Genomic DNA, 18,820 nt, shown 5'->3' with positions numbered 1-18,820 from the left:
AAACACTAATTTTATAAAGTGTGGACTAGACTTTAATATGAGCTAATGTGGCCTACACAACTGTAAAGTGGAGTGTTTGGTGAACTTTATTTAGGTTTTTTTTGTCACAAAAAGACACTGGATGTGCCTTAAGATGTAATAACGATAGTAACACAAACTTTTTGTAGCTATTACAATGTAGGAAGGTAACCTACAATGCAATAGATGAGGCTGCAAAAAATAGGCTAATACTAATCTGGCTGGGGCTGCAGGGCCCAATGCTGCAGAAAGGCTCCTCTAACTACTCCTATATAGTGTGTTTGGAACCAATTTAGCTGAATACGGATGGAACCACCACACTAATAGGAGAAATCAGGAAAAATTATGAATTGGCAAAAAAGGACAATGTATGAGGCAGTGACACACACTGAGTGCACTACAACCAGACGTGGTTGAAGCACACACTACAGGGTGAGCTGCACTCACACACCAGACCTTGCAGACAGCGGTGAACAGTACAAATGCAGAGCACTGTGCACTAGCGCTGCAAAACCAAAAAAATTTCTCTATCTACTCCTATATAGTGTGTTTGGAACCAATTTAGCTGAATACGGATGGAACCACCACACTAATAGGAGATATCAGGAAAAATTATGAATTGGCAAAAAAGGACAATGTATGAGGCAGTGACACACACTGAGTGCACTACAACCAGACGTGGTTGATGCACACACTACAGGGTGAGCTGCACTCACACACCAGACCTTGCAGACAGCGGTGAACAGTACAGATGCAGAGCACTGTGCACTAGCACTGCAAGACCAAAAAAATTTCTCTATCTACTCCTATATAGTGTGTTTGGAACCAATTTAGCTGAATACGGATGGAACCACCACACTAATAGGAGATATCAGGAAAAATTATGAATTGGCAAAAAAGGACAATGTATGAGGCAGTGACACACACTGAGTGCACTACAACCAGACGTGGTTGAAGTACACACTACAGGGTGAGCTGCACTCACACACCAGACCTTGCAGACAGCGGTGAACAGTACAGATGCAGAGCACTGTGCACTAGCGCTGCAAGACCAAAAAAATTTCTCTATCTACTCCTATATAGTGTGTTTGGAACCAATTTAGCTGAATACGGATGGAACCACCACACTAATAGGAGATATCAGGAAAAATTGTGAATTGGCAAAAAAGGACAATGTATGAGGCAGTGACACACACTGAGTTCACTACAACCAGACGTGGTTGAAGCACACACTACAGGGTGAGCTGCACTCACACACAGAGACCTTGCAGAAAGCGATGAACAGCAGAGAACTGTGCACTAGCACTGCAAGGCACAGCGATTTATAAAGTAGCTTGGGTAAAGCAGAATAGACCAAATAGGTAGCTAAAACTGTCCCTCAGAACAACAGCGTCCTATCCCTAACTGAATTCACAGCAGAGTGAGCTCAAAATGGCGGCGGCGGCTTTTATAGTGCATCATGACATCATTTCAGCAGCCAATCACAGCCATGCCATTAGTTAAGATGCCTACATGCCTAACAGGATGTGCCTACACTTCTTAGGATCCTCATTGGCTGAATAAAATGAAAATGGCTCATTGCATTATGGGAACTTCCGATTCCGGTATACGATATTGCAAAAGTATCGGAATTAAGTATCGGAATTCCGATACCGCGAATATCGGCCGATACCCGATATTTCAGTATCGGAATGCTCAACACTAATAAAAACATGATAAAATTAATCACATGGGATTACATAACAGAGAGAGCAGGAGAGTAAAGCCTGAAACCATTCTGAGCCATAGAAACGCAGCAAAACTTAGAACCTCATTTAATCCACGTCGGCTAACCGTGTCCAAATACACCATCCATCTCGCCTCCCTTTGGGCTAGACGCTGTTTGATGTTACCGCCCCGAGAGCCAAGACGCACCACTTCTATACCACGTATCTGTAATGTCCTTAGGATCACAGTCGTGTACTGCCTTAAAATGTCGTGGAAGCGTCTTCAGCTCCCGGGGATCTGTCGACGTCCTGGCCGCGCCAATGTCCCGCACGTGCTCACGCACCCTGACACGAAGCTCCCGTGATGTCAGACCTATATAGATCTGATTTGAGGTTCAGCAGCGAGAGTCACAGATCTGTTTGGTCTGTTATTCCTTTCAATAACTTTACCGCGATGTGCGGTTTGTCTCCTAGACAAGTTTGTTTCAGTAGAGCCTGTTGATGCTACACTGAGGCACTGCTGCAGAGCTTCCAGCTTAAGTTTAATATGGACAGCATGCTCTGAGATAGTACATCAGAGATGAAGGATGAGGAGGAGCTGGAGGGGGTGCAGGAACTGATGTAGGAGATGGAGGAAACCCAGATAGAAGTAGGGCCATCAATCCTCAGTTTCGGTAGCACATGTGCTGAGCCAGGGTGGGACTCAGCCTCGGCCTCCACAATGTTCACCCAGTGTGTCGTTAGGGAAATGTGGCCTAACTGGCCACAAGCAATTTTCCACGTGTAAGTCGTTAAGTGGACAATCCCAGTAACCGCATTGGTAAGGATACTGGTGATGTTTCTGGACACATGCTGTTACAAGACGTGGACGCCATACCAGAAAATAAAGTGGCAGCTGGGGACCAAGTACCGAGCGATGGCTTTCGCCATGAGTTGGCAGCAATCCTCTTTGTCAACAAGCCTAAATGGCAACATCTCCACAGCAAGCAGCATGGAAATGTGCTCGTTTAGCATTTGGGCCTCTGGATGGGTGGTTGGAAACTTTCTCTTTCGTTCCAAGGCCTGGGGTAGGGAAAGCTCAACGCTGTGCTGGGACAAGGATTTGGAAGTGCCTGATGATGGTGCCTCAGAATGTGCAAGAACAGGTGCAGGGCGGGAGGCATCTGTGCCAGGATCATGGACAGGAAGTTGGAAATCACCTATCACAGGTGAAGAGGAAGTGGTGTCACCCGCTGTCACCAATCGTGGACCCAGGTGTTCGGCCCACTGAGTTGGGTGTTTAGATGATATGTGCCTGATCATGCTGGCGGTGGTTAGGCTCTTAGTGGTCAGGCCCCTGCTGATCTTGGCATGGCACAGATTGCAATTGACCATTTTGTTTGTCTAAGAACTCTTTTTAAAAAAGAGACTGGGGAACATCTAACTCTTTGAAGGTGAATATCATGAATGTGGGTGCTATGTGGAACAGTTGCCCGCCTTCTCACTGACTCTTTCTGCCTACTTTGGTGCTGCCGATCCCTCCCCCTCAGAGATGCTGAACTAGGTCTGCCAGCTTCCCAAGTTGGGTCAGTGACTTCGTCATCCACCACCACATCTTCCACCTCTGCACCCTGGTCCTACTGACTTAAAATTAACAACCTTACTTATCGGCAACTGTATCTCATCATCTTCCTCCGTAGACAAAATTTTCCTTTCCCCACCATAATTTTCTTGTGGCCATGGTTGCTCTAAGTTTTGTGCATCACTATACAGCATATCCTCCTGTCCATCTTGGAACATGCAGGGTGAAATGCCACAATCAAGTGATGATGTTATAAAGATCAACTCCGAGTGTCCTAGTGTGGGATCACTAGTCTCCAGAGACACAAAATGGTGGGAGAAAGGAGAGCAGGGTGAAGATTAAGTGATCCAGACTGTTGGCTGGTGAGACTGGACTGTGTGGAAGACTGGGTGGTGCAGGCAAGCATAGTGAAAGCATTATCTGCTATCCAACCAACCACCTGTTCGCACTGATGTGGCTTCACAAGTGGTGTATCGTGCCTCCCTGCAAAATGGGACAGGAACCTATGTGTCGTGGATGGTTGTGTTTCTTGTGCTCCAGCAACAGGCATAGTCGTACCTGTCCCACGTTCTCGGCATCTCCATGCACCATCATCAGCACTTCCACTTCCCCGTCCCTTACCACACGCCTTAAGCATTTTCTAATTGTTAGGTCTCTGGAAACCAAGTTTATTTAAAAAAAACAATTGATCACCTTCAGCAGTCAAAGAAGTTTTTTAGAGTTTAATATCACCGTAATATAACACAAAGCACGTGAAATTGTATGGGTGACAAATTCAATCCAGAAAAATTCTTCAACATTGTTTTAGAGTGTTATATACCGCCATATGTACAACAGACCACAAAATATTCTAGGGGTGAGTAATTTAATTCAGATACATTTTCAACGCTTTTTTTGAGTGTTATATAACACTGCAATGTACCACAAAGCACGTAATACTCTATGGGTGAGTAATTGAATCCAGAAAAATTTTCTACGCTTTTCTGAAGGGTTATATAACACCAAAATTTACCACAAGCCACGTAATACTGTATGGGTGAATAATTTAATTCAGAAACATTTTTACATCGCTTTTTTGGAGTGATATATAACTCAGAAATGTACCACAAAGCACGGAATGATTTATGGACGGGTAATTGAATTCATAAAAAAATTTCAATGCTTTTTTTGAGTGTTATATAACACCGAAATGTACCAAAATCATGTAATACTCCATGGGTGAGTAACTGAAACATTTTTCTTTTTTTTTTGTAGTTGCTGAACTCCTACACTCATAAAGACTTTGCTAAAAGCACAGAAAGGAAAAAATTATAAGGAGGGTCATTCAGTCATCCATAGACCCCTAAAAGACAACAACTGGTGGAAACCATTCAAATATTGTTAAAGTGTAGTTGCTATACTCCTACACTCATAAAGGTTTTGCACAAAATTATAAGGAGGGTAATACAGTAATCCTCCTCAGGTATTCAATTCTTCTCTTTCCTTGGGGGGCTGCGGGGACTGCCTCCACCTGCTTCCTGGAGCCCGATTTCCAGGTGCCTGGGCTGTAAGTGACCTGGTTTCGGATAGTGTCAGAGCCCCCAACAGGTGGGGAACCCAAAGGACAGTCCGATCTCTTGGGGGTGGCAGACCCGTGTCAAGCCGCCTTAAGCCTCTCACAGACCCGTTCATTTCTCAAGAAGGGTTAATAAAAATAATCTTTTTATTTATATAGCGCCAACACATTTCACAGCTCTTTACAATTCAAACAATTTACAGACATTAATCGGCACTGTCCCCACTGGGGCTCACAATCTACATTCCCTATCAGTATGTCTTTGGATTGTTGGAGGAAACCAGAGACCCCGGAGGAAACCCACGCAAACACAGGGAGAAAATACAAACTCCTTGCAGATGTTGTCCTTAGTGGGAGTTGAACCTAGGACCCCAGCGCTGCAGCCTGCAGCGCTAACCACTGAGCCACCATGCTGTCCAAAGGGTTCATACTACTTCCCTTATTCTCGGATCACACCCACCGCATACCAGCGATGTTGCCCATCCATTTTAAGGAACGTGAGCCATCAGCTCTTGCAGCCTTTGAGGCAAGTGTCTCATCTCTATTGCCCACAGGTTGAACAAGATGTGATGACGGGTCCTTTCTCCACTGCCGGCTGTACATAACAACTTCTCACCAGGATGCCAACTGTTGGTACCTTGCGGCTAGCGGGCCCACTAGCATTCTCCAGCCCTGGTATTGGCTTGCTTCCTTCTCACTTCTTACCAGTCTAGGCCCTGCAGTCCGCTCACCAGTTCCTGGATCTTGCCTCTCCCACTCACAGTCCACAAGAACCCCAGTGGTGAAAGCTGTAGGTTGGATGGTTCCAGGAAAACGGCCGTTCCGGACCACAGGCTCTGGAGATTCATGTGATTCTCCAATTCTTGTTGCCCACTAAGCACGTTACACCGTATGGATGACTAATTGAATCCAGAAAAAAAATTCACTGCTTTTTTTGAGTGTTATACAACCAAAATGTAAGAGAAAGAACATAAAACTCTATTGGTGACCACCGTTTTTTTTTGACCACAAGAAGCACTTTTTCCCCCCCAAATTTGGGATGAAAATGGGGGGTGCGTCTTATGGTCCGAAAGTAACTTACCAGTAGTGGTGGAGCAGGATCTACAGGAAAATGGCCACCGGAGCCGGCGCATGCGCTCTGCTATGCCGTCGGCCATTTTCCTGTAGATCTCAGCTTCAGAAAGATGGCCACGAGCATCGGAAGCCGCTCACGCTGCTCTGCCATGCTACTCACAGCAAGACACCGGCCCCGGTACCAGGCCCCAGGGCTCCAGCCACCACTCACCCAGGCCCCAAACCCCAGTGCCAGCCATCACTCCCCCAGGCCCCAAGCCCCCAGCCACCACTCACCCAGGCCTCAAGCCCCCAGCCACCACTTACCCAGGCACCCAAACCCCCAGCACCATCAAGCAGATGCCCAGCGCAAGCCACCAGGCCCCCAGGCCACCTGGCACCAGCCCCAGGCATCCAGCGCCAGGCCACCAGGTGGACAGTACAGGCCACCAGCACCAGGTGGCCAGGCCACCAGGCGCCCAGCCCCAGGCCACCAGCGTCAGGCACCCAGGCCACCAGGTGACGATCGCAAGCCACCAGCTCCAAGCCCGGCTTCCTGAATGACTTTGCCTCCTGTGCCCCCGCCACACGGCCCATCCAGGTAAGATACCTATTCAGACTTTAAGACGGACCCCCATCTTATCAAAAAAAAATTTTTCCTATTTTCCAAAATATGGTAATTGAATCCAGAAAAACAAATTCAATGCTTTTTTTGAGTTTTACATGCCACTGAATTGTACCACAAAGCACGTAATATTCTATGGATGAGTAATTGAATTGTGAAAAAAATTTCAACACTTTTTTGGAGCATTATATAATACCGAAATGCACCGCAAAGCATGTAATACTCTATGGGTGAGTAATTGAATTCAGAAATTTTTTTCAACGCTTTTTTGGAGTGTTATATAACACCGAAATGTAACAGAAAGCACGCAATATTCTATGGATGACTAATTGAATCCAGAAAAAAATCAGTGTTTTTTAGAGTGTTTTATAATACTGAAATGTATAACTAAGCATGTTTTCACAAATTTTCAACATTTTTCTGGAGTGTTATGTATAACCAAAATGTACTGCAAAGCACATAATACTCTAAGGGCAAGTAATTGAATCCAGAAAAAAATCCCATGCTTTTTTGGAGTGTTATATGCTACTGAAATGTATCACAAAGCACATAATACTCTATGGGTGAGTAATTGAATCCAGAAACATTTTTCAATGCTTTTTTGGAGTGTTATATAACATTGAAATGTACCACAAAGCATGAAATACTCTATGGGGGAGTAATTGAATCCAGAAAAAAATTTCAACCCTTTTTTGGAGTATTATATAACACCGAAATGTACCAGAAAGCGCATAATACTCTATGGGTGAGTAATTGAATCCATTAAAATTTTTCAATACTTTTTTGGAGTGTTATATAACACCAAAATGTACCACAAATCACATAATATTTTATGGATGAGTAAATGAATCCCAAAAAAATGTCCACACTTTTTTGGAGTATTGTATAACACCAAAATGTACCACAAAGCATGTAATACTCTTTGGATGACAATATAGTAAATTTTTTACACAAAAAAAAGAATGTGGTCTACTGCTGCAGCATATATTTAGCAATGAATTGCAAAGCCCTAAGACCTGCCTAGAGACTGTATTCAGCCACTCTCCCGGCTCCTAGAACTGTCCTTCCCTAGGCTAACTGTCCTTCCCTAGGCTAAATTCAGAATGTATCTGATACAAACAACAAAGCACAAAATTAGCCTTTGGAAGGACTGTTATTGTGATGGTTCAGCATCAGCACCATTTTAAACACTAGAGGACTTTGATTCATTAAACTGTGCACATACAAGCATGGACAAGCACTCTATCACTTCAATACAAACTGTCCCTGAGCTGTGCAATGGCATAAGTGTGCTGAGCCTGGCGGCGCCTGTTCTTTTATACTTATGTAATACGGCCAGCCAATCACAGTAATGCCACTACCAACATGGCTATGGCATTACAGTGATCAGCAGACAATCCCAGCATGTTTTTTGGCAGTGTAACAGGTGCCAAACATGTGGGGCAGGGATTCGAGTATCAAATTCAACCACCCGTTAAAGCTTGTTGAGTACCGAGCATATCTGAGTATCCAGATACTCGAGTGATATTCAAGTATCACCGAGCACATTCGCTCATCCCTATTTACAACTATTCAATATAACTTAAGGGGCTTGATATTTCCAATGTGGGTCATGAGGGCCTTGTGATGGACATTTTTTTGGACCATGATTGATATGATATCTAACATCGTGCATTTTAACACAATACATACATTTTAACTGTCTGCTAGTTGTGAAAATATCATGAGTATGATATTACTGGGTATTTTCCTTTTGTCTAAGCCATACTTAAGGTTAAACATATGTAGTGTTGTAAGGTGGCAGCTGGATAGGTCGTGGATGGGAGGTATGTGTCCCCGAGGTACCAAGCCTCAGTGATGTAGAGCCCTATAGACTCAGAGTGTTAGACATGGCTCACTCCCATGTGTTGGGTGGTCACCTGGGGGCAGATAAGATCCAGGAATGGATCCTGCAGAGATTCTACTGACCAGTGGTTACAGGGAAATTATGAGCTATTATCATTCCTGCCCACATGCCAGATAACCTCCTGGTGGCCCACTTCCGCAGACCCCTAGTACCGTTGTCCATCATTGAGGTTCCATTATTCAAACGCATAGTGATGGATTTAGTGGGGCCCCTGGTGAAGTCCACAAGAGGACATCAATATATATTGGTGGTCCTGTATTATGCTATCCAGTACCCAGAGGCGGAACTTCTAAGTAATTCTTCTGCACAGTGTATCTTTCAGGAGCTGTTCCATATCATCTCTCGAACCAGTCTGCCGAAGGAGATACTGATGGGTCAAGGAACTCCCTTCATATCGAAGTTCATGAGGGAATTGTGCAAGGCATTGAAGACTTCACAACTCAGAACTTCAGTGTACCATCCCCAGATGGACGGACTAGTGGCGAAGTTTAACAAAGCCTTGAAGGCGATGTTGAGGAAAGCAGTGGAGAAAGACGGTCGATATTGAGACTGTCTGCTTCCCTATCTGTTGTTCCCTAAGCTTCCACAGGCTTCTTCCTGTTGGAACTATTCTATAGCCGACACCCTCGAGGACTCCTGGATGTGGCGAAAAGAGTCATGGGAAGCTGAGACAAAACCCTACAGAAGTGTGGTGGAGCATGTTTCCCAGATGCAGAAAAGGATTGCCAACGTGATTCCCATTGTGAGGGAGCACCTCCTAAAGGCACAGTAAGCACAGTTTATTGTGTATAATAGGTCAGCTAAGGTGAGACATTTCAACCCAGGGGATCGAGTACTTGTGTTGGTGTCCATGATTGAGAGCAAGTTCCTGGCCAAGCTGCAGGGCCTCTATGAGGTGGTGAAGTAAACTATAAAATCCACAAACTAGGGAAGAGAAAGCCCTATCAGGGTTACCATGTCAACCTGACTAAACTGTTACAGGACAGAGAACCCATACAAGCTTCTTGTGTGGTGGCCAAGTCCGAAGTCAGCATGGAAGATGTTAAGGTGGCGGACACCTTGTCTCGCTCACAGAAACAGCAATATTGTGAGCTGTTGCAGCTGAATAAAGACCTGTTTTCTTAGTTGCCAGGTCTCACTCAGGTCATAAAGCATGGGGTACACACAGCCTCATGTTCACTGTGTGTGTACCCCATATCAGATTCCAGAGGCCCTTCAAGAAGTGATCTCGAAAGAGGTGAAGCGGATGCAGAGTCTAGGAGTCATTGAAGAGTACAAGAGTAGCTTGTCCAGTCCCATAGTCTTGGTGCCAAAACCAGATAGGGAGTGGCTGTTCTGTAATGACTACAGGAAGCTCAATGAGGTCTCGAAGTTCGACACCTACCCAATGTCCAGGGTAGATGAACTGATTGAAAGGCTAGGGCCAGCCAGGTACACTACCACCATTGACCTCACAAAAGGGTATTGGCAAATTCCCATGTCCCAAGATGCCACGTAAAAGATGGCCTTCTCCACGCCAGATGGTTGTTTCCAGTACACAAGGATGTTGTGCCATTTTTATGCTATTATACCTTTTTGCACCTCGAAGAGACTATTTTACTTTGTTAAGTCTGACAGTTTCTGAATTTTTAATAAACCTCCTGTTTGTTTTGAACTAACGAACTGAATCCTGTGTGTGAACCAGCGTTTACCACAGAGCCAATCTCTCACAGTGTTTATAAACATTCAAACAATAATAGTGTATTAAAACTTAAAATTAGAGGAAATTTACTGTAATGTTTAATACAATAATCTCAATGGAACCCCTAGCCCTACATCAAATTATGAAAAACACCTATAATAATAATACATTAAAAGCCAAATAACTGAAATGTAAATAAGAATAAATCAACTTTATTAAGTTTACAAATGGATGGGCACAGACAGATTAAAAATATATATAATAAAAATATATCTAATGATGGGACAATTGGGACAACCATACGACATTGAAAAACACAGCCCAAAAAATGATGTAGAGATCTATATATAATAAAACATGGTAGAAATTTTAAACAATCATAATATTTGGTGTAGAACAATATTTTATACATAAATCAATAGTTTAAAAAATATATAATGCAAATTGTAACAATATCAATTAATAGATGGGGGCTAAAATAAAAGCCAATCTAGGGTGTAATAATAATAATAATAATTTTATTTCTATAGCCCCAACATAGCACTTTACAATTCAGTGGGGACAGGTACAGGCAATAGCAGACAATACAGGGTAACACATAATTCAACAGATAGCAAGAGGAATGAGGGCCTTGCTTGTAAACTTGCAACCTATGAGTAATATACTATGCTACGTAATAGAAAAGTAAGGTACACAACAGCAAACCTATGTCCTAAGTATATGCTGACACAACAGAATGTTTGGAAAATGGGCCATTATCAAGCCAAATACATTGAAGTCATAGTAAATCACAGGCTTGGAGTCTCCATGTAGTATAGAGTGATGTGTGGCTTCTACCTCACACTCATCTTCAGCTTACAGTATATAGTGCCCAGAATGCCCACACCCATATAAGTATACCATGATGGATTGGAACATTGGTCCCTGTTTATTTTCCCATGGCCACTGCAACCCTGAAAAGAGGTCAATACATCCAAGGACACACTCATATTTACCCACTTTTGGCAACTGTATATAGTCAATCTGTAGTCTCTGAAATGGATAGTCTGGCTGGTATGTACACTGTGAATGCACCTTTACTGTTTTAATTGGGTTATGGCAAGCACAAGCGAGTCGGTCAACAGGGGTAGGGGTACTCAGATACCGGGATGGATGGGTTACTTCTGTAGGGATCACAGTTGGCCGTTTCCCGTTTCCTTGCCCTGGACCGTCAGTAAAGGGATGGGGGTGAGGATGATGGGAGTATTGTATCCTGACGCCTCCTGTGGTAACTGGCAAAATCGGTTACCAGTGCTATGTATGGTTGCTGAGGTGATCGGCATACGGCTTGTATGAATGCTATAGGCAGTAATGTCAAATTAGGCACACACACACATTAAGTCTTTGTTTCAGTACCTTTCTTTTACTGGTGTCCGGTAACAAGTACAGTTCAGGAGGGTAACCAGGTTTTCGGTGCAGGTAGAGATATTCACTCTGGAGATTTGTGAGGCCTCCTCTAACAATGTGTGCGTTGTTTGGGATCAGTCCTGCCTTAAGCTGAACCTGCCACCTTCACTTTCTTTGGGGTCCTTCTCCACAACTGACAATGAGGGCCTTTCCTTGGGGCTACCAATTCTCTTTCTGGGCCCCTGGTCCCATATTTGGTCAAGTTTGGCACCTCTTTCCCCTTCTTCTTCAGGGGAAACCCGGACCCTGATCTGTCCGGGTTTTCTATGCTATTCCTGAATTAATAGCAATCTCGGACTCCGGTGTCCGGGTGAGCTAAAGGGATAATAGTTTTATCTCTTTCTTTCTCCTTCTAGCCTCCGTCCCTCTCTCTCTAGGGAGCTTCACAACACAGACCTGTTTCCTAGTTCAGGGCTTCACTGGTCCTCAGCCAACAGCTCTCTGTCTCTCCCCTCCTTCACCCGTCTCTAGACTAACTGCCGCTTTGCTGTCTCCCTGGAAACTGACTCCTCCCCTCAGACCTGGGGTGGAAGGTGTTGTGTGTGCCCAAGTGTACATCTCTCCCTGCACCTATGGAAACTGTGGTAATCCCCCGCAGGGGTGCCACATTTTCCCTAGTTAACTTCAGTCCTCCGGGAATGAAACATTTACTTCTTTTAACAAAGATAACATAACATTAACATTTATATTTGTAATTTGAACAGAGTCTCAAAAATAAAATTTACAATAACCAGGGAAAATGGGAAAAATGGATAACCAGTCCATACAACGCTAGTTGATCTGCTGCAAGCTGTTAAAGGGAAAGTGTTTTTGCCACCACCAGTCCTGTGGTAGTGTTGAGCCACCCCCGTAGTGTTCGAGTTCGGTTCGGTTCATCGAACACCCGTGTGTTCGCCGAACTGTTCGTCGAACTGTTCGTCGAACACCTTCGAACACCGTTAAAACCAATGGCAGGCAAACAAAAACACATAGAAACACATAGAAAACACCTTCAAAGGTGTCCAAAAGCTGACAAACTGCTCAGAAGACATAACTAACACATGGAAAAGTGACAAGTACATATAGTCATGCGAAAATAAAAGAGGTGGAGGAGTAAAAGGAGGGGGAGACACAGATATAGGCATGTCATGCCCTTCTAAAATCCAAAAAGTGAGAAGCCGACACGGCCAGTCCGCTCCTGCCCGTGCCACCTCCGTGTCGCCGGGTTTGTGCCAGAGCCGCGGTGAACCCTGACGGGCAGCCCCCCTCTCCCAATACTGGTGCCTGTCCGCTGGTGGGTCGAGCGAGCCCCCCTGTGGTGGAGGCAGCTCTAAGCTTTTTAATTTAAATTGTCTCTCTAATTTGAATGAATACACTTTAAATCCATTTACAAGGATCTATTGGAGGGCAAGTCTCATGCCAGCAGCCGCGGTAATTCCAGCTCCAGTAGCGTCCACTAAAGCTGCTGCAGTTAAAAAGCTTTTATAAGGATCGAGCTCGGCTGTCCACCGCAAGGCATCCTACTGCCAGTCCCAGCCCCTATGCCTTGGGGTGCCTCCTGATGCTCTTCACTAAGTATCCCATGGTCCCGAAGCATTTCCTTTGAAAAAATTAAGTGTCTAAACTACAGGTGGTGCAGCTTGCTTAACAGCCGGGATAATCCGCTTACTAGCAGACACTGCTACTAGGCACAAAGTATTTCCTGGGCTAGATGCAGTTAAAAATTTGTAATTAGATACTCTCGTTGGATGCTGAGAAAGCATTCCATAGAGTCTCCTGGCACGCCATATATGATTCTCTTAAAAAGCTTGGGGTAGGGGTCTAGGGGACCCTTTTATAGCCAAAATCACGGCCCTGTATCGCAATACGTCACCTAGGCTGAAGATAAATGGAACTGTAGCACCCTGAGGGCTCGGTTGCTAAAGACGTATTGCACCTCACCCAGAGGTGTGATATCTCACTCTCAGGTAAGGATGGAGTGTGGATCAGGACCCGACACCTGCATGCATTACACCACATTGCCGTGGGGCAGGGCGACCAATATGCCCCTGAGATGGGCACGACAGTCCCTGTCCCTGGCTGGAGTGGGGGGAGGGAACACTGAGGAAGGGGAACCCTGTAGTGCAGGAGCAGGGAGGAAGCAGTTCCTGGGTGCATTGAGAAGGGAGTATAAAAGGTGGGCACCATCTTAGTTCAGTGCAGAGAAGTCTGAGCAGAAGTGGCAGGGAGCAGGGGCTCTGCATGAGCTCTGCTCCGGAGGCGGGCCTAGTAACAGAGGCCCAGGCCTGGAAGAGGGAGAAGGAAGGAAGAGGAGCGGAGAAGGCTCCAGGAATGAGGAATGAAGGGATCCCAGGGGTGCGGACGGGCGAGTCGCCACCGCACGCCCGAATCCACCTGCGTGGAGGGGTCAGGCCAAAGGGGGAGACCGGTCCCCGAACTAGTGGAGGCAGGAAACGACCCTCAGCTAGAAACCGGAGGCTCTGACATTTTATGTGGCGCAGCCCCTCGCTACACCCGCTAGGAAGGCACCACATAGGGTCAGGGAAACTGGCGCCAAGTTTACCAAGAGGAGGCCCGAGGCAGCCGGACAGAAGTGTTGGTAAGAAAGGCCAGACAAAGGACACACAAAGGGGGTCCTGTGAAGTGCTCCAAAGTTATCTGGGAGTTGTCTGAGCCCCTCACCTGGTGAGCACAGTACGACGTGGGCAGCCGTTACCTGCAGACGTGGTCTGGATAATAAGAACTGTGAGTAAAGGCCCTGAACTGCATCACTGACTCCGTGTCATTACTGCTGCTGCCCTGCACCATCACCCCCATCCTCCGCATACACTGCCCTGAGGCTATACTCCTCCCGTGGGGAGTTATGCTACGCTCTGCTGCACCCACAACACCAGCCTCAGTGGTTTGCCCTGTAGCGGCGGTTCACTCTGACCGCAATCCACGGGTGGCATAGTCGGACATTTAAACATCAAAACCACATAAATAGTTCCGCCACTGGTTTGACCGCCCTGAGCCACGGAACTGGGTCGCCGCCACGAAGACTACAACCACCAGCATCCACCAAAAAGGGTCCGGCTCCGGGTGTCCCAAGGCCCAGGGGGTGCGTCAGAACATTTTCATCACCTTTCACAATCACCAATGGGACAAGGCAGTGATGTCCTCTGTTCCCTCTCTTATACATCCTAGTGACGGAGCACCTGCTCTCATCAATTCGCCATAACCCCAATATTAGGTGGATTGAGGTGGGAGGCACCGAGTACAAGTGCTCTCTATTTGCTGATGATGTCCTAGTATATATCACTCAATCACATATATCCATCCATGCTGTTATGGCTGAAATAGATCACTTTGTTACATGGTAAAATTTTAAAATCAATGCAGCGAAGTCTGAGGCCCTCGATGTCTCCCTCCCCAAATCCATATAGGATTCCATCCAGTCCAACTTTCCCTTTGCCTGGCCCTCACAGGGTATCAAATACTTAGGAATTCCTATTCATAGAGACCTCTCCCATCTATGTTATCTTAATTTTGGGCCCTTTATTGAACAACTCCATACAGACCACGGTTGGCAAGTTAGAACTGTAAGATTCACTACGTGAACCACTGGTGTTTTGTGGAAAAGCACATGTACACTGCGTTCCAAATTATTATACAAAAAGTGTTTAGGAGTGATAAGGGAAGAATTTGTTTGTTTGTCAGTTAAACTCATTGATGGTGATGTGTGTCAGGGCTCTTTATATCACTGTAAGCAATTGCAGACACCTGTGCTAATTAGTTTGGCAGGTGTGTCCAATGAAAGGCAAGACTACTTAAGAAGGCTCTCTCACATTATTAAGCAGCCTACATTTTCTGCCAAAATGGGAAAGAAAAAGGATGTGTCGGCTGCTGAGAAGCAACAAATTGTGGAGTGTTTAGGTCAAGGCATGACTACAATCAACATTGTGCGATGATCAGGATGAAGTGTCCTGGCAATCAAGAAGTATGTAGCTGATTCACAGTACACACGTGTGCGTGCTGATAAGGGCAAATTGAGGACTCTTTCCTACAGGCAATTACGTCAGGTTGAAAGAGCAGCGGCAAAAAAGCCTTGTCATAGCAGCAGACAAGTTTTTGAAGCTGCTTGTGCCTACAACGTCCCCCGAACAACAAGATGCAGGGTCCTTCAGAGGTTTGCAGCTGTGCATGCGCCATCCTGTCGACCTCCTCTATCCACTTCACACAAGCAGAAACGGCTCCAGTGGGCCAAACATTACATGAAGACTGATTTCAAAACTGTTTTGTTCACGGATGAGTGCCGTGCAGCGCTCGATGGTCCAGATGGATGGAGTGGAGGATGGCTGGTTGATGGACACCCCACGCAAACACGGCTACAGCGCCAACAAGGAGGAGGTGGAGTAATGTTTTGGGCTGGAATCATGGGGAGAGAGATTGTCGGCCCCTTTAGGATCCCTGAAGGCGCTAAAGATGAACTCCATAATGTATGTGGATTTTCTCAAACAGCACTTCCTGCCATGGTTCAAGAAGAAGAACCGTGTATTTCACAGCAAGATCATTTTTCTGCATGATAATGCACCATCTCATGCTGCACATAAAACATCTGCATCTCTGGCTGATATGGGCATAAAAGGGGACAAACTTATGGTGTGACCCCCATGCTCCCCTGACCTCTACCCCATTCAGAACCTTTGGAGCATCATTAAAAAGAGTGTCTATGATGGCGGGAGGCAGTTCACATCTAAGCAACAGCTCTGGGAGGGTATTCTGTCCTCATGCAAAACAATTGAAGCAGAAACCATCCAAAACCTGACAAATTCAATGGACGAGAGAGTTCAGAAGCTCCTTTCGAACAAGGGGTCCTATGTTTAAATGTAACATCACCTAGAATAAAGTTTTGAGTTGAAAACTGTTTGATTTCAGTTTCTAACAACCTGCTAATGCTTATAATTTCAAAAATGACCATTTTTTTGGTCTTTATTAAAATGAAAAGGTTGATCGAAAAGTTTGGGGGATCTAAGAGTGTGGCAACCCAGTAGTCATGATTACTTCGAATTCTGACAATATGAGGGTCATGCTGCAGGTAGTGCAGCAAGAAGGCACTTATGTGCCTTGCGCATCTCGGAGCCCCAAAATTATTTTCCGGGCTAGATGCAGCTAAAAATTATTTTTAATTTTAAATCTGGTGAAGCTTTAGTATAGATGGCCTAATAGGATCAGTGCTGCACACTGCTACAAAGCCCAAATTATTTTCCAGTCAAGATACAGATAAACATGATTAGTAATTTGAAAGCTTAAAACGGTTGGTAGGGTGATTTTAACCAATCATCAAGCTTTTACTCTCCCCAGGATGACACAGGGGTAGAAAAGTCGTTTCGGATCCATGATTTGTTCATCTTTATGAACGTGAGTCTGTCTACATTATCAGTGGAGAGCCGCGTGCGCTTATCTGTCAGCACACCACCAGCAGCGCTGAACACACGTTCAGACAGAACGCTGGCTGCGGGGCATGACAAGATCTCCAAGGCGTAAGTGGCTAGCTCCGGCCATTTATCCAGATTGGAAGCCCAAAAAGAGCAAGGGTCCAGTGACACAGTCGTGGCTTCAATGTTTACTTGGAGATACTCCTGTACCATCGTCTCTAGGCGTTGACTATGTGTCAGACTTCTTGTCTCCTGTGGCCTTGCAAAGGATGGGCTAAAAAAGTGGTGAAATGATTCCGCAAAATTGATGTTACCAGCAGATACTGTGGTTCTGTTACGGTTTGAGTGCTGAACACTTGACGGTCCCACGGTTGGCAAGTTGGAACTGTGAGATTCACTACGTGCACCACTGGTATTTTGTGGAAAAGCACATGTAAGATTCTGCAACAGTCTCTGCTGATACTCCTGCATGCGTGCATCCCTTTCTATGGCAGGAATAATTTCTGCAAATTTACTTTTGTACCGGGGATCTAACAGTGTGGCAACCCAGTAGTCAGGATTATTTCTAATTCTCACAATTCGAGGGTCATGTTGCAGGTAGTGCAGCAAGAAGGCACTCATGTGTGTTGCGCATCCAGGAGCACCAAGTCCCTGTTGTGTTGGTGGCGAGGTAACAATCATGCTTCCTTCCTCTGTCCTCTCCCCCCAACCTCGCACAACAGAAATGTGATCAAGGTCTCCCTCATCTGATGAGTCTTCCATCAGTTCGTCCTCCACTTCTTCCTGGGCTCCTGCACCTTCCTCACTAGTTTGGCTGCTACCATGCGCCCTGGTAAAACCATCTCCCCCACCCTCACATGCCTGCCGCCTTGGTGCTGCCGACCGTCTGGACCTTGCAGATGTTAGCCCTTCCGCATACAACTCCTCCTCCTCTACTTCCTCCACCTCCTCTTGTGCCACCACCTGACTCCGAATTCTGTTTAACATGTGCTCCAGCATGTAAATCACCGGAATAGTCATGCTGATAATGGCATCGTCAGCACTAAACATCTTCGTCGCCATTTCAAAACTGTGCAGAAGGGTGCATAGGTCCCTGATCTGAGACCACTCCTCCAGCGTGATTTGCCCCACCTCTGAATCTCGTTGGCCCAGGCTATACGTCAGAACGTATTGCACCAGGGCTTGTCGGTGCTGCCACAGTCGCTGCAACATGTGCAGAGTTGAATTCCACCGGGTAGGCACATCGCATTTTAGCCGGTGAAGTGGCAGGCCCAACGACTTCTGTAGAGATGTAAGTCGCTGAGCTGCGGGATGCGAACGGCGGAAGTGAGCACACAGCGACCGTGCCCTCTGCAGAAGGCCATCTAGTCTGGGATAGTGGGCTAAAAATTGCTGGACAACCAGGTTCAACACGTGAGCCATACAAGGCACGTGTGTGACATTGCCCCGGCGAAGGGCCGCACCCAGGTTTGCAGCATTGTCGCACACGGCCTTCCCTGGTTTCAGGTCCAGTGGAGACAACCATTCATGAAATTGGTTCTCCAGAGCTGACCACAACTCCTCAGCTGTGTGACTCACATTTCCCAGACATTTCAATGTAAAAACCGCCTGATGACGTTGAGCCCTACTGCCAGCATAGTAAGGAGGTGTGCAGGATCCCTTCTGCGCAGTTAGAAAGCTTGTGGCATGACCAGACAGGCTTTGGGTGCAGGTGGAAGACCGAGAGGAGGTTGAGGAGGCAGAAGCAGTGGAGGAACTTTGACATAAAGAGGATTGACGCACAACTCGTGGGGACGGCAAGACTTGGACAGCAGCCCCTTGTCCTGCTGTCACCATAGTTACCCAGTGCCCAGTCAGCGACATGTAACGCCCC

Source organism: Phyllobates terribilis, unplaced genomic scaffold (assembly GCF_046119375.1).
Source record: "Phyllobates terribilis strain yellow unplaced genomic scaffold, ASM4611937v1 Scaffold_4__5_contigs__length_816908805, whole genome shotgun sequence".
NCBI lineage: Eukaryota > Metazoa > Chordata > Amphibia > Anura > Dendrobatidae > Phyllobates > Phyllobates terribilis.
Note: the sequence above shows the minus strand (reverse complement) of the source record.